At 39.0% G+C, this 14,952-nt stretch overlaps 1 protein-coding gene across 4 annotated transcripts in view; it reads left to right on the forward strand.

Moving 5' to 3' along the window:
* Nucleotides 1-14,952, forward strand: part of RASGRF2 (Ras protein specific guanine nucleotide releasing factor 2) — a 241,081-nt gene that overhangs the window by 59,521 nt on the left and 166,608 nt on the right. The window lies entirely within an intron of this gene.

Below are 14,952 nucleotides of genomic sequence, written 5' to 3' on the forward strand. Positions count from 1 at the left end.
TCAAAAAAATTATCTTTTAAAAGTTAACATGTGCATAGAAGAAAGCTAAAAAACGAAAGCAAAGAACAAAGACACCCATAATCACAAGCAGTTTACAGTTTGACTTCTAGGTCCCAGTCTGTATCTGCACAACTAAGCATTTTAATGTAATTAAGATCATACAGTTATGTATTATGCTTTTTTACACACCATGAATATTTATCATATCATGATATGGTATCATATCATACCCAAAGCTATGAGTATTTTGATAACCTCTGAATACACTATACCAACTCAATCTGAAAGGGAATAAATGTAATCCTGCCTTCTTGGCAACAACAGTTTCATAAAAGACAAATACGGCAACAGGCCCCTAGATAAAGATACTGGCAGAATTACAATTAAAATACTGCATTCCCTTAATTTTCAATTAAAAATGATACATAATGTAACAGGGTACACAATGTATAATACTTCTAAAAGAATTCATTATCCAGTCTGTACTCTTCAAATGTTAGCAAGGAGGTATGTTTCCCTTGAATCACTTAATGTATTCCTATAGTACTGCCAAAAGAGATGCATATATTAATAGTTATCATTAAAATTTAAATATGAACACATCCGCACACTCTCTCCCTTCTGCCCCCTCTGCTGCCAATATAATGCTTAAGTTCAGACATACGTTTCTCTTGGATTTCGTATCCAAGATGCTTTCTTCCTACCATTTATAATGAAAAGAAACTTATAAATTGGTTAATTCACTAGCTACACATCTCATCATATATTGTCACCTCAGGACATCCACAAAGCTTCTGTGTTACAAAAGAATGAACCTTATCCACTATAAACACAGGTAGTTTACAAAACACACATATAGCCTTACGGTTATAACCTAAAACGACTTTCTAGATGTGGAGATTCTAGCAAAAAGCCCTTTCATTCATGAGTTTTGTTAGTTCTTTATATACTTTGGATACTAACCCTTTATCAGCTATGTCATTTGTAAATATCTTCTCCCATCACATAGGTTGCCTTTTAGTTTTGCTGATTGTTTCATTCACTCTGCAGAGGCTTTTATTTTTCTCAAAATTTTATTTAGATTCTAGTTAGTTAACATACAGTGTAATGTTGTTTTCAGCAGTAGAATTTAGTGATTCATCACTTACATATAATACCCAGTGCTCAACACAAGAAGTGTCTTCCTTAATACTCATCACCCATTTAGCCCACCTCCCACCCACTTCCCTCCATCAACCCTCAGTTTGTTCTCTATTGTAAAGAGTCTCTTATGGTTTGTTTCCATCTTTTTTTCCCCCTTCCCATATGTTCATCTATTTTGTTTCTTAAATTCCACACAAGTGAAATCATATGGTATTTGTCTTTCTCTGCCTGACTTATTTCACTTAGCGTAATATACTCTAGCTCCATCCAGGTCATTGCCAATGGCAAGTTTTCATTCCTTTTGGTGACTCAGTAAGAAAGTATATATATATATATATATATATATATATATATATATATATATGTACGTATATATATATATCCTATATAATATGTGTATATATACATACATATATACATATATAATATATACATATAATATATATACATATAATAATATTTATATAATATATATATATATATTACACCACATTTTCTTTATTCATTCATCAATTGATGGACATTTGGCTCTCTCAGTTGTTTGGCTATTGTTGATAATGCTGCTACAAACATTGGGGAGCATGTATCCCTTTGAATCTGTATTTTTGTATCCTTTAGGTAAATACCTAGTAGTGCAATTGCTGGATCATAGGGTAGTTCTGTTTTTAACTTTTTCAGGAACCTCCATACTGTTTTCCAGAGTGGCTGCACCAATTTGCATTTCTACCAACCATGCAAGAGGGTTCCCCTTTCTCCACATCCTCACTAACACTTGTTGTTTTTTGTGTTATTGATTTTAGCCATTCTCACAGGTGTGAGGTGGTATTTCATTGTGGTTTTGATTTGTATTTCCCTGAGGATGAGTGATGTTGAGCATCTTTTCATGTGTCTGTTAGTCATCTGGATGTCTTTGGAAAAGTGTGTATTCATGTCATCTGCCCATTTCTTCACTGGATTATTTGTTTTTTGGGTGTTGAGTTTGATAAGTTCTTTATGGATTTTGGATACTAACCCTTTGTCAGATATGTCACTTGCAAAAATCTTCTCTCATTCCATAGGCAGCCTTTTTAATTTTGTTGTTTTCTTTGCTGTGCAGAAGCCTTTTAAGTTGATGTAGTCTTTAATAGTTTATTTTTGCTTTTGTTTCCCCTGCCTTAGGGGACCTATGTGGAAAAAAGTTGTTGCAGCCAATGTCAGAGAAGTTACTGCCTGTGCTCTCCTCTAGGATTTTTATAGTTTCAGGTCTCACATTCATGTCATTAATCCATTTTGAGTTTACTTTTATATATGGTGTAAGAAAGTGGTCCAGTTTCATTCATTTGCATATTGCAGTTGTCCAGTCTTCCAAACACCATTTGTTCAAGAGACTTTTTCCCATTGACCGTTCTTTCCTGCTTTGTCAAAGATTAATTGACCGTATAATCATTGGTTTATTTCTGGATTTTCTGTTCTGTTCTGTTGATCTGTTTATTTTTGGGCCTGTACCATACTGTTTTGATTACTACAACTTTGTAATATAACTTGAAGTCGAGAATTGTGATGCCTCCAGCTTTGTTCTTTTTCAAGATTCTTTGGCTATTCTGGGTCTTTTGTGTTTCCATACAAATTTTAGGATTGTTTGTTCTAGTTCTGTGAAAAAAAGCTTATGGTATTTTGATAGGGATTGCATTAAATGTGTAGAATGCTTTGGATAGTAGTGACATTTTAACAATATTTATTCTTCTAATCCATAAACATTGAATGTCTTTCCGTTTATTTGTGTTATCTCTAATTTCTTTCATCAGTGTTTTATAGTTTTCAGACTACTGGTCTTTCACCTCTTTGGTTAGGTTTATTCCTGGGTATCTTATTATTTCTGGCACAATTGTAAATGGGATTGTTTCTTTTAATTTCTCTTTCTGCTGCTTCATTATTGGTGTATAGAAATGCAACAGATTTCTGTACCTTAGTTTTGTATCCTGAATTCGTTTCTTAGTTCCAGCAACTTTTTGGTGGAATCTTTTGGGCTTTATATATATAGTATCTTGTCATTTGCAAATAGTGAAAGTTTTACTTCTTTCTTATCCCTTTGGATGTCTTTTATTTCTTTTTGTTGTCCGATTGCCATGGAGAGGACTTCCAGTACCATGTTGAATAAAAGTGAGAGTGGACATCCTTGTCTTCTTCCTCACCTAAGGGGGAAAACTCTCAGTTTTTTTTCCCATTAAGGATGATACTAGCTGTGAGCACATGATTATTAATTTAATTGTTCAGTGTTCGGCTCAAATATTTCATAATTTATTTAATTTGACCTCTCCTGTTTGACATTTTATTTTTTATTTATTTATTTTTTAATTTTTTTTTTTTTTTAGCGTTTATTTTTGAGACAGAGACAAAGCATGAACGGGGGAGGGTCAGAGAGAGGGAGACAGAATCTGAAACAAGCTCCAGGCTCTGAGCTGTCAGCACAGAGCCCGACACAGGGCTCAAACTCACGGACCGCGAGATCATGACCCGGGCCGAAGTCGGACGCTTAACCGACTGAGCCACCCAGGCACCCGGACATTTTATTATTATTAATGATGCTGTGAACATTCTTGGACATAAGTCTTTGCATGTTTTTCTAATCATTTCAATCGTATAGATTCCTATATAGAATTGAGAATACTTTAAAGTCTGTGGTACAGATTGCCAATTATCTCCACAAAGATTATAACCATGTTTATTTTACTCAGCACATTACACTTCCCAATTCTGGGTTTTATAATTCAAAAAAATTATAATTTAAAAAGAAGGTCTTAATGTACTAATATGCATTTCTTTTTCATATTTTCATATCCTTATATTACTCTTTTGTTTTTGTTTGTAGGTATGTGAATATTCTATTCCTTTGCAAACATCTCTATTAGGGTATTTGACTTTTTCTTATTGATTTAGAAACGTCTTTACATATTTAGTACATTAATTAATCCTCTTATATTATGTAGTTTTGCTTCAGAAGCATATGCAAGTTTGGATATATTCTATAATTTTATCATTATTATTTGATTATTATTATTAAGGCTTTCAGTTTTAAGGTTTGCTCAATGAATTTAAGTGCTAATAATTACTAAATAGCATTTAAAATATAAAAAATGAAATAACAGTTCACATAATTTTTTTGTCACTTTTGCAGTGTTATGAACCCAGTGCTTCTGATTTAAAACCTTCAGTACAACAGTGGCTCCTTGTTAATTTGATATGTGTAGCTGATGATTATCAATACAAACCAGGCACAATATAAAAGACTTTCCCTCTTAAAAGGCTCTGGTTATTTCTTTATTTAGATAAATATTTTCTTTCATTCCCATTTTGGTAAATTTTCATGCAATAAAAATGGAAATGTTGAATAGCGAAGTCAGAACAGTGGTCTAACCATTGTTTATATGCATCCTCTATTTCACACCTTCATGGTAAAACTGTAGATTATGTTATAGCTACTAAAGGATTTTGGTAATGTGGGATCTTAGAGGCTCTCTGGTTCCATTTCTCAAGGGCAAGAATCCCTTTTTAAACCCCACTGAGAGATGGCCAACTCATTGCAGCATCTCTTTCCAGTTTTGGAAAGGTTTCTAAGTCTGTAACTTTAACCTATTACTCCTCTTTGTGCCTTCTGGATGCACACAGGGTAGATCTCAAGTCTGTCTCCTTATCCACCTTTCCCCTGCTCATGTTTTGGCATCACCGTGGTCCCTCTTTGACTGTGTACCTCAAGAACTGGCTTGCAGCAGCTTGTAACACTTACTTGTCTCTGTGTCAAAATATTTTCCTTTCTGCCAAGTGGCACTAACTACCCTGGGTATTAACAGCATACATTTTTATTGTATATACTTTCTGCACAGATGGGAATGTAGTTGGCAAAGCAAAAAGAAATAAAAATCAGTGGTTGAAATGAGAAAGTGATGAAAGTGGTAGGAAGTGAAGGGACTTTGGAGGTTTCATTATTTATAACTTGTGAAGTTAGGGGTTCCAGATGAGTTCATGAGAGACTGGGATGGAATGGATATTGGCATGGTGATAGAGTTTAGTCACCTTGCTATAAGAGGAGACTATGACCTTGGTGACTGAATTCTCAAGTGTGCTCAGTCAGTGGCTCCAGGCTGACCAGTTAGATGTCTCTCCCTAAAGATAGTAAGTAAATGGGAATGTTGGAGGTAGGGTGAAGGTAATCACGTAGATCAGATGTTATCTTCAGCAACATCCATCCCTGTCTGGAGTGGTAATACAGAAGAAAGACAGGAAATTGTATGAGACTTTAATGAAACATAGAGAGGAATTGTTGCCGTTCCCTTGCCAGTTGGGGATGATGACTTCAACCGCCATGCATCATGCTTCTCTTTCATGAATTTCAGCATGCTTGGTGATTTATGGGAGCTCAGATCCCTTGGCTGATGAAAAGTTTCTCTGTTCCAATTTTTAATGGTGGCCTCTCAAAGATTTGAAAAGCAACCAAATATATCAAGTTCTTTTAGCCATTCTTAAAATGACAGGTTTTCTGGCATCTTGTCTTTGTCACTCGTAAATGGGTACAGTTTAATTTAACTCTGCTCTTCATGAAATTTGGAAGCCAGACACAATGTGTCTTTCCTGTTGTAGAAAATCACAGTAGGAAGCAGTTAAACTCTTGCTGTTTAAGCTGGTTTCTAAGTTAAATTCTTATTCAATTAAAATCTAAAATCTGATTAATAGAGAAATGTATACTGAGTCAGTTTTTAAAAACTGATATTATAACACAGTGTGGATTTTACTGTGTCTTATTCATAGTTTCAAATTCACAATCAGTGTATTGGCTTGTGTTGGGACAAATCATTAAGCAAGTTCTTGCATGTCATCGAAGCTTCAAAATATAACTCCTAAGTCTTTGGGAGAATTAGGAATATTTTCATCATGAACATCAAACAACCACATAAAATTTACGAGAACAAAACAACCAACAACAAACACAGTCTGACCTCTTCTTAATTACCAGGTACCCAGTGTGCTGGTTAATCATTCTAAAACATCCTTTTCTTCTTTTCCCTATGCACTTTTCTCCAAGAAAAACTTTGGGAAAAAAGGAACGAACATTTGAATTACCCAGATTTGTGGATCTGGACCAAGTCCAGTGTCCTACACAGACCTGAGATGAAGGTAAAATCTGGCAATCCCACCCCCCCACAGCAATGACAAGATGTACTCATGCCTTTCAAGGCACTTTTATGTATTATTGCATTTGATCTTTACCTTGGGGTTAGCAGGAGAAGTGGCCTTGTCTTCCTTTCACCTAAGAACAAACTGAGTGCCAGAAGAACTTGGTACATACAGTTCACACTTTGTCTCCAGAGGCAGAAGGAAAAACTTGATGTCCCGCCTTTTAGCCTGGGGCTCTTTCTGCTGAGCCACACTGAGCGCTCAGATGCTGGTGTGAATCTGTGAAGTTGGCTGGTATTGAAGCCAGTATGCCCATGGCAAGGTCTCTGTATCTCCGAGTTAAAAAGGAAGTAAAGCAATAGGGAGAAGAAAAGCCTTCAGCTTTTTAGATCTTTGTGTCTAAGAAGACCTGGAGGAGGTAGTTGGATGATTTGACATATGTTTTAACAACGAAGAGCTTCAACATAGAACTATGATATGAAAAGATGGAGTCTATAAAGTAGTTGAGAAATCAATCTCCTTTAACTTACACAGACTCTTCTTTGGAGCTAACCGTTCCTATGAGACAGAGCTGTGGTAAAGAAATGATCCCAGTAGGTAAAAACATTCTTCTTCAGTTAGTGCCACACCAGCTGGCACCCATGGTGACCAGATGCGGTGGGCGGAGAGGTACCTTGCAAGTCACAGTTTTGATGACAGGAAGTACAATAGAGTGAGAATTTGAGGAGGGGAGTGGTATCAAGAAACATAAAGTGTTTCCCCATTTTTATTTTTTTAATAAAAAAATTTTTTTAATGTTTATTTATTTTTGAGACAATGTGAGAAATAGAGTGCAAGCAGCAGAGGGACAGACAGAGGGAGACACAGAATCTGAAGCAGGCTCCAGGCTCTGAGCTGTCAGCCCAGAGCCCGACGCGGGGCTCGAACTCATGAACCGTGAGATCATGACCTGAGCTGAAGTCGGATGCTTAACCGACTGAGCCACTCAGGCGCCGCCCCCCCCCCCCTCGCCTCCACCTTACTGTTATTCTGTTATTTTCAGTCTGTCTTCTCTCACTAGGGCAGTGGCAGCACATCAAGTTGATAGTGATCTGCCTGTGCCTTGAGGGCTCAGGGATGAGATACTTTTCTCTTATGAAGGGCCAGTCACATACTGGGAAAACATTAACTGAGGTTCCTGTGAATGTTAAAGATAGCACAGTTGTCAGGCTGAGTGAAGTTGAACTCAGAGTCAAAAGTAGTATAGTGTAGTATATAGTATATATATATACTATATGTATATAGTATAGTGTAGTGTAGAAGTCTAGAGCACAAAGTAGTATAGTATGGTATGGTATGGTATGGTATGGTATGGTATGGTATAGTAGTATAGAGCACATAAAGCTCAATTTCATCAGTAATTTCATCAGGTGTTTAAAATGTATTCCACTTCCACTCTACAAGCAGTTATAGAAGGAAAGAGAGAGAGCAGGAGGTAATGAATCACAGGAAGAACAACATGACCACATGCTATATTATCACTTTGGAAATGGACCTAGAGCCCTATACCCAGCTTTATCCATCTCCACTTCCTGAAACACTTGGAGTCTCCTTTTTGACTGGGATGGACGGCCACAGCAACCCATGAGGGTATATGGGAGAAATCCACTGTGGGCTGCAAAGGGCCACTGAATAGTGTTGTTCACATTCCCGGGGACTCGTAGGCCAAGCCTCAAGGCTCGGCGAGGATGGAGAGCTCCACCCTGTGTTAGAGCCGTGCTGTGATCCCAGAGGCACTGGCACCCAGGCTGCTGCACTGTCCGGATCTCTGGTCCCCTGGGCCTGAGTCACCCAGCCAGGGACAATTTGGAAGGCACCCATTTCTTCATCCACCCTATGTTTGACTTGCAGTGTCAGGCATCTGGGAGGCCCAGAGGAGAAGAATACCACAGTGGACTCCCGTAGGGTGTCTTCCGTCCCTCCTTCCTGACAGGGACAGTGCGAAGGGGGTACGAGGAGGGTTTTTTAGCTCAGTGATTGAAGACACAGGGTTGACTTTGGCTCTCTTAATCTAAAAGTGAAAATTTTCAAGAGCATATGTAGTAATTTAGAACCCTGCAGTACCATCCAAATGGTGATATGCATGGAGCAGCGTGTTTAAAAAGAAAGTATTTTTCTGCTGTATACTTTTAAGAAAACCCTATTGCTTTTTTTTCCCTATTGCTTTTTAATCTGCCTTTGAACATCACTAATTTGACCAATGTAATTTATTTTCTCTAGATATATGGGTAGTATTACAAAGATATGAACAGTTTTTTTTTTTAAATTTTTTTTTTTCAACATTTATATTTATTTTTGGGACAGAGAGAGACAGAGCATGAACGGGGGAGGGGCAGAGAGAGAGGGAGACACAGAATCAGAAACAGGCTCCAGGCTCTGAGCCATCAGCCCAGAGCCCGATGCGGGGCTCGAACTCCCGGACCGCGAGATCGTGACCTGGCTGAAGTCGGCGCTTAACCGACTGCGCCACCCAGGCGCCCCAGATGTGAACAGTTTTTAAAATACATGAGTGCACTTATTGTTGACTATATAGTTGTATGTATCTGTTGTGACTCAAACAATTTAAAAATGGAATGAACATATGTTTGTTGGCTGTATAGCTATAGGTGTTTATTGTAAATGATTCAAACAATATAGAAATGTGGAAAGTGGAAGTGGTCTTGTAGGACTGTTCTTTAGCAATTGCCGCTGTCAGCTATAAATTTGTCTCTAACTTGCAGGAGCTTAAGGACCAGAGTTTTAACTGAGCTTGTGTTTTCATATTGGGTTACGTTTGTTCTCTCTGCAAAAACACATAGCATAAACAGCAGCAAACCCATTATAATAAAACCCAGAAAACTGAAAAATTAAAATTCATACAAAGCTACAGTAGATACCGGAAAGACCCTGAACATGTAAATGTAATAGGCCTGTTCATTATGTTGTCTTTCTGGCAGTTTATGATCATTATAGGTAAGAAATAAGAATCTTTGGTAAATCTGCAAACCTAAAGTATCTGTTCTTACTGCTCTTGTAGGTGTTGGTGAGATCATCGTAATGTTTTGACTTTCCATATTTAGGATAAAAAGGTATATTGGTAGTTTAAGCCAATCCCTTTTAAAATCCTTTCTCTAGATGGCTTCACCTGGATCTGATTATACAGTCATGAGGTTTATCACCACATGTGGCTGTCTGAAGCAAGTTTATTAATTTAATTATACCTCATGTTTCTTTACTGATAATTATTTATTCATCAAACAGTATTGGGGGCTTTGTGTGTGTCTAGCACAGAGCTAGGATCAATGGTACAAAAGGACCAGGCTGTGAGTGAAGAGACACACGTGTGGACAACTCTAAGGTGATGTAAGAAGAGGGTCCACAGGATTACTGAAACCCAGGAGACATAGTGACTCCTTTTGTCAAAGGTGCTGGGGAAGGATTCTTAGAGGAATGACATTTCAGTGACGTGAGTTGTGAAAGTTCAGTAAGAACTTGTAGGTGAAGAGACTGGGGATGTGGCAAGACAAAAATACACTGATAGAGAAGGAAATTAACATTTGTTAAGGGCCTACTGTGTGCCTGGCACTGCATGTCCGCTAATTTGTTCCTGTAAGGTCTACATCATTGTCCTCATTTTGCCTGGGATGAAACTCAGGCTCAGAAAAGTTATGTGGCTTGCCCAAGTTCTTGAGTTACCGCTTGGGGAGTCAGGATTCACACTCCTGGTACTATCTGTAGCATGAGGCTGAGGAAGGAGCTTGTCTTCTTGGAGGAGCAATACCTTGGTGTGACTGGAGTATGGCACACACTGAAGGAAACAGAAACAAGTTTAAAAATGGAGAATGGAACTAATTAGTGTAGGACATTTTTAGTCTGCATAAGATTTGCTTTTAGTGTTTGAGAATACCAGTGAGGCTTTGTAAGTAGACATAGAAGCTTGATTTATCTTTTAGAAAGAGAACTCTGGCCACCAAATTTGGGGTGAGGGAGTTGGATAGGACTGGAGTTGGTGTCACAGATTTATCTTCATTACTAGGTGTGAAAAGAAAATACTTTTCCAAATTTTACCTGATTTTCTCCTTAAGACCCCTTCTCCACTTAATAAGTGGAGAAAAAAAGAACCTAGACTTAGTTAAGAGTAGGAAACTCAGTCTGCCCCAGTAATGTGGGAAGTCTCTTTTGGAAATTCATTTTTCCCTCTGTACCTCACTAAGATAGTATCTCAGTAAATGGAGTCTCACGTGTCCTTTAGGGTGTGTGTGTGTGTGTGTGTGTGTGTGTGTGTGTGTGAATGTGTGAGTGTGTGTGTATGTATCAAAGGTTGGGAGAGTCCTTGCCGGTTCTGACTATGGTCTGGTGTTGTTCTGGCTCTGCCTTGGGCATCTTTTGGCGATTGTTGCTGAAGTGTGTGGCTGCTGTAACTTGCAGTCTATTTTCTCCTGGGTCAGCCAGGGCCTGGTTGTCCATATGGCTTACATGGTCCCACTTTGGCTCTTCTAGGCCTGCATAACCCCCACCCCATCCCATGGTAGGTTTTGACAGTGCCCTTCCCTTCTTGGGCCTCCATAGTATACTGTATAATTGCAAATGTCCACACCACTTAAAAGCTAGTCAGGCTCTGGAGAGCCAACTTCAAAACTTAGGCCTTTTTTTTCTTTTCACCTAACTGCTGTGACACCAGTTTTGCTGATTTGCAGTGACCACCCTATGTTGTCGTGAGAGTCGGGGACAGGACATGAGAACGTTCCATGAGATGACATTCTCTAGATCCCTAAAGGAACAGCGGTATAGAAGCTCCTTGGATTTTGGTTTTGTTATCAACCCTTTTAACTCCTCACCCTCCTCTGGGTTTTTAGCCCTGAGTGAGGTGAAGCTGTACCATATGTGTCTCTGTCTCATGATTTCTCTATTTACCTTGACCATTTCTTCTCTCCACACTTCTCCTTGTGTTCCAAACTCACCGGGACTTCTTGAGGTCATCCTGTCCTCCTTCGGCAGGGGCCATTAACATTTTGGCTCTCATAGTGGCCAGGATAACAAGGATAGCAAGGAGGGAGAGGGGTCAGCTGTAAGATAACAAGGAGGGAGAGAGGTCAGCTGTAAGACAATGAGTATCAATTGGTAAGTATTTCAAAGCCGTCATATTTGTCGCCTGATGGTAAAGCTGCTACAGTAGTCTAGGTGAGGGATAATAAAAGCCAGAAGGGAGTCCTATGAAAGAGCTTTGGTGAAACCACACGTGGGGCTGATAAGAGGGGGAAGTCAAAGATGACTTTGGGATTCCCAGTTAGGGTAACCATTGAATAAAGATTCACTTGACAGAGAAAAGACAAGAGTATGGGAGGGAGAGAGGGAAGGTAATGAACTCAGTTTTAGATCTGACTGAAATGCTATGTAATAGAAATATATATGGGGCTGGTGCCTGGGAGAGAACCTGCCTGGAGAAATAGATTGGGGAAACAGGTGGGAATGTCTGGGAGAAGAAGAGAAAGTCGTTGTCACTGCGGATGTTAAATTTAAAGACATAAACAAGGTCATCACTGTTTTAATTCTTCCTTGCACTTCATAATGACCCAGTACTTTGGAATTTCTCCAGGTTCTTACAGTGGGACAGGTCTGAGGTCAAGAGTACTGTCAAGGGAGTCTGTTGCTACTTTTGATCCTCAAGGGATCTTTAAAGCCCCAGGTCTGACACATAGATGCATGGTATACTAAATTCATATCAGAATGAGGCCAGAATATTCTATACAAAGAAAACTTTGATGAAAGGCCACAAAAATAAGTTATAGATGCATGCAGAGGCACTATTTAATTTTTTAAAAAATTTAAATGTTTATTAATTATTGAGAGACAGAGAGAGACAGAGCATGAGTATGGGAGGGGCAGAGAGAGGGGGAGACAGAGAATCTGAAGCAAGTCAGCAAGAGCTGTCAGCACAGAGCCCGATGCGGGGCTTAAACTCATAAACCGCAGATCATGACCTGAGCTGAAGTCGGACGCTTAACCGACTGAGCCACCCAGGCGCCCTGGCAGTGTTTAATTTTTTGTAGTTGGGCTGAATTTGTTAAGTGAACTCCTGGAAAGGTAACATGTACTTCTCAAAACCATCATTGTTATGCCTGAGACATGGTCTAACCTTTGGATGTACTCTGCTAATATAATTACTTTGCTGTCTCTGAAAGGTGGCTTTTAATTGGGTTTCTTAGCAGCAGCTGCTGTGGAGCCGCCCGTCACAGCCTTTCAATAGATCGGGCTGGTTCAGTACATGTTTCCTCTCCCTGGACTGGGCCGCTGGGCTTGGATAATAGCCAGCAGTTACTGAAATGCCATCACTTATAGGATTGACCTTTAAGACACTGATTGGTTATTTTGTTGAGTTTCGACTTTTTTCCTCTCAAATTTAAATGGAGCTTTATTGAATAGAGGGCTAAACTCAATTCTTCTCGTTCTCCATGGCCCCTTCATCAGGTTATTTCCCCCTGGTTCATTGCATTTAGTTCTCTGGCTGGACAGGAGGTTTAAGAACTAAAGACAGCTTGTCATTTATGGGGCTCAGGACTGTCCATGGTGAAGTGCGGTGGATTATCACATAGGCAGGTCTCAGAGTCCTCAATGCACTGATGATTTATGCACAGGTAACCTGAGAAGTCTCTTAGTCAGTTTTTTCTTTTTGGTGTAATTGTGTTGAAAATTCTTTTTCTTCTGAAGTTTTTATTTTAATTTCAGTTAGATAATATACTATGTATATATTAGTTTCACGTGTACAATATAGTGACTCAACACTTGCGTACATTACCCGGTGCTCATCACAAGTGCACTTCTTTTTTTTTTTTTTTTTAACTTTTTTTTTTCAACGTTTATTTATTTTTGGGACAGAGAGAGACAGAGCATGAACGGGGGAGGGGCAGAGAGAGAGGGAGACACAGAATCGGAAACAGGCTCCAGGCTCCGAGCCATCAGCCCAGAGCCCGACGCGGGGCTCGAACTCACGGACCGCGAGATCGTGACCTGGCTGAAGTCGGACGCTTAACCGACTGCGCCACCCAGGCGCCCCACAAGTGCACTTCTTAATCCCCATCACCTATTTCACCCATACCCCTACTCACCAACCCTCTGGTAACCATCAGTTTAGAGATTATTTCTTGGTTTGCCTCTCTCTTTTTTTCCCCTTGTGCTGGAAATTCTTATTTCTAGGATTATTGTCCTGAAGGCTTTTAATTCATTTGAAGAAAATGAGTACCTAAGTGTCACACTGAATGAACAAAACTTTGGGAGTAGGTGGGAAGGTGGGACAACAGGAAGAACTCTGTGTTTGGCTTTGGTTCTCCCTTAGAGCAGCTCTGTGGGGCTGGTTCTTTTTATGCCCCATCATGACATCCTGGTGGGTCCAGTGTATTTTCTGAATATTCTCATATAATAAAAAGCTATCTCGTCACATTTCCTTTCCAGACAGTCTCAGTTTGGTAATTGATATGTCCAGCCTCAATTAGACTGGCTTAAAGTGAAAGCTTCTCCCCTGGCTCAGATCTCAGATTCAAATTCCACCAAAAATAAAAACTATTGATATTTTTATTGGAATGCATTGAAACTATAGATTAGTTGACTTCTTAGAGATGATAAACATATTTTCTTGGATTTAGTCCTATTTGTATTTGTTGTTACAAATGCTTTGTTTTCAAAATTAAGTTTTGTGTTTGTTGATATTATACCAAAGTGCTGTATATTGATTTTATCCCCAACAATTTTGTTTGGTGGTCTTATTCTAGTAGTTTTTCAATGAATTTTTTTATATCAACCCACAGTTCTCTATCTTTAAGAGTCTCTTATGGTGTGTTTCCTCCTCTCTCTCTTTCCGCCTTCCCATATGCTCATCTGTTTTGTTTCTTTTTTTCTTCATTTTTAAAAAAAATTTAATTTTAGTTAACATACAGTGCAGTATTGGGTTCAGGGGTAGAATTCAGTGATTCATCACTTAACATCCAGTGCTCATCACAACAGGTGCCCTCCTTAGTACTCGTCACCCATCTAACCTACCTCCCACCCACCTCCATCCATCAACCTAGTTGTTCTCTGTCATTATGAGTCTCTTGTGGCTTGTTTCCCTCTCTTCTCTCCCCCTCTCCTTCCCATATGTTCATCTGCTTGTTTTCTTAAATTCCACATATGAGTGAAATCATATGGTATTTGTCTTTCTCTGCCTGACTTATTTCGCTTAGCATAATACATTCTTGCTCCATCCATGTCATTGCAAATGGCAAGATTTCATTCTTTTTGATGGCTGAGTAATATTCTATTGTGTGTGTGTGTGTGTGTGTGTGTGTGTGTGTGTGTGTGTGTATATTCCAGTGTGTGTGTGTGTGTGTGTGTGTGTGTGTGTGTGTGTATCATCTTTATCCATTCATCAATTGATGCACATTTTGGCTCTCTCCATAGTTTGGCTACTGTTGTTAATAATGCTGCTATAAACATTTGGGTGCATGTACCCCTTCAAGTCCACATTTTTGTATCTTTTGGGTAAATACCTAGTAGTGAAATTACTATATCATAGAGTAATTCTATTTTTAGTTTCTTGAGGAACCTCCATACTGTTCTCCAGAGTGGCTGCACCAGTTTGCATTCCCACCAGCAGTGCAAGAACATTTC

Source organism: Leopardus geoffroyi, chromosome A1 (genome assembly GCF_018350155.1).
Source record: "Leopardus geoffroyi isolate Oge1 chromosome A1, O.geoffroyi_Oge1_pat1.0, whole genome shotgun sequence".
In the NCBI taxonomy this organism is placed as follows: Eukaryota; Metazoa; Chordata; class Mammalia; order Carnivora; family Felidae; genus Leopardus; species Leopardus geoffroyi.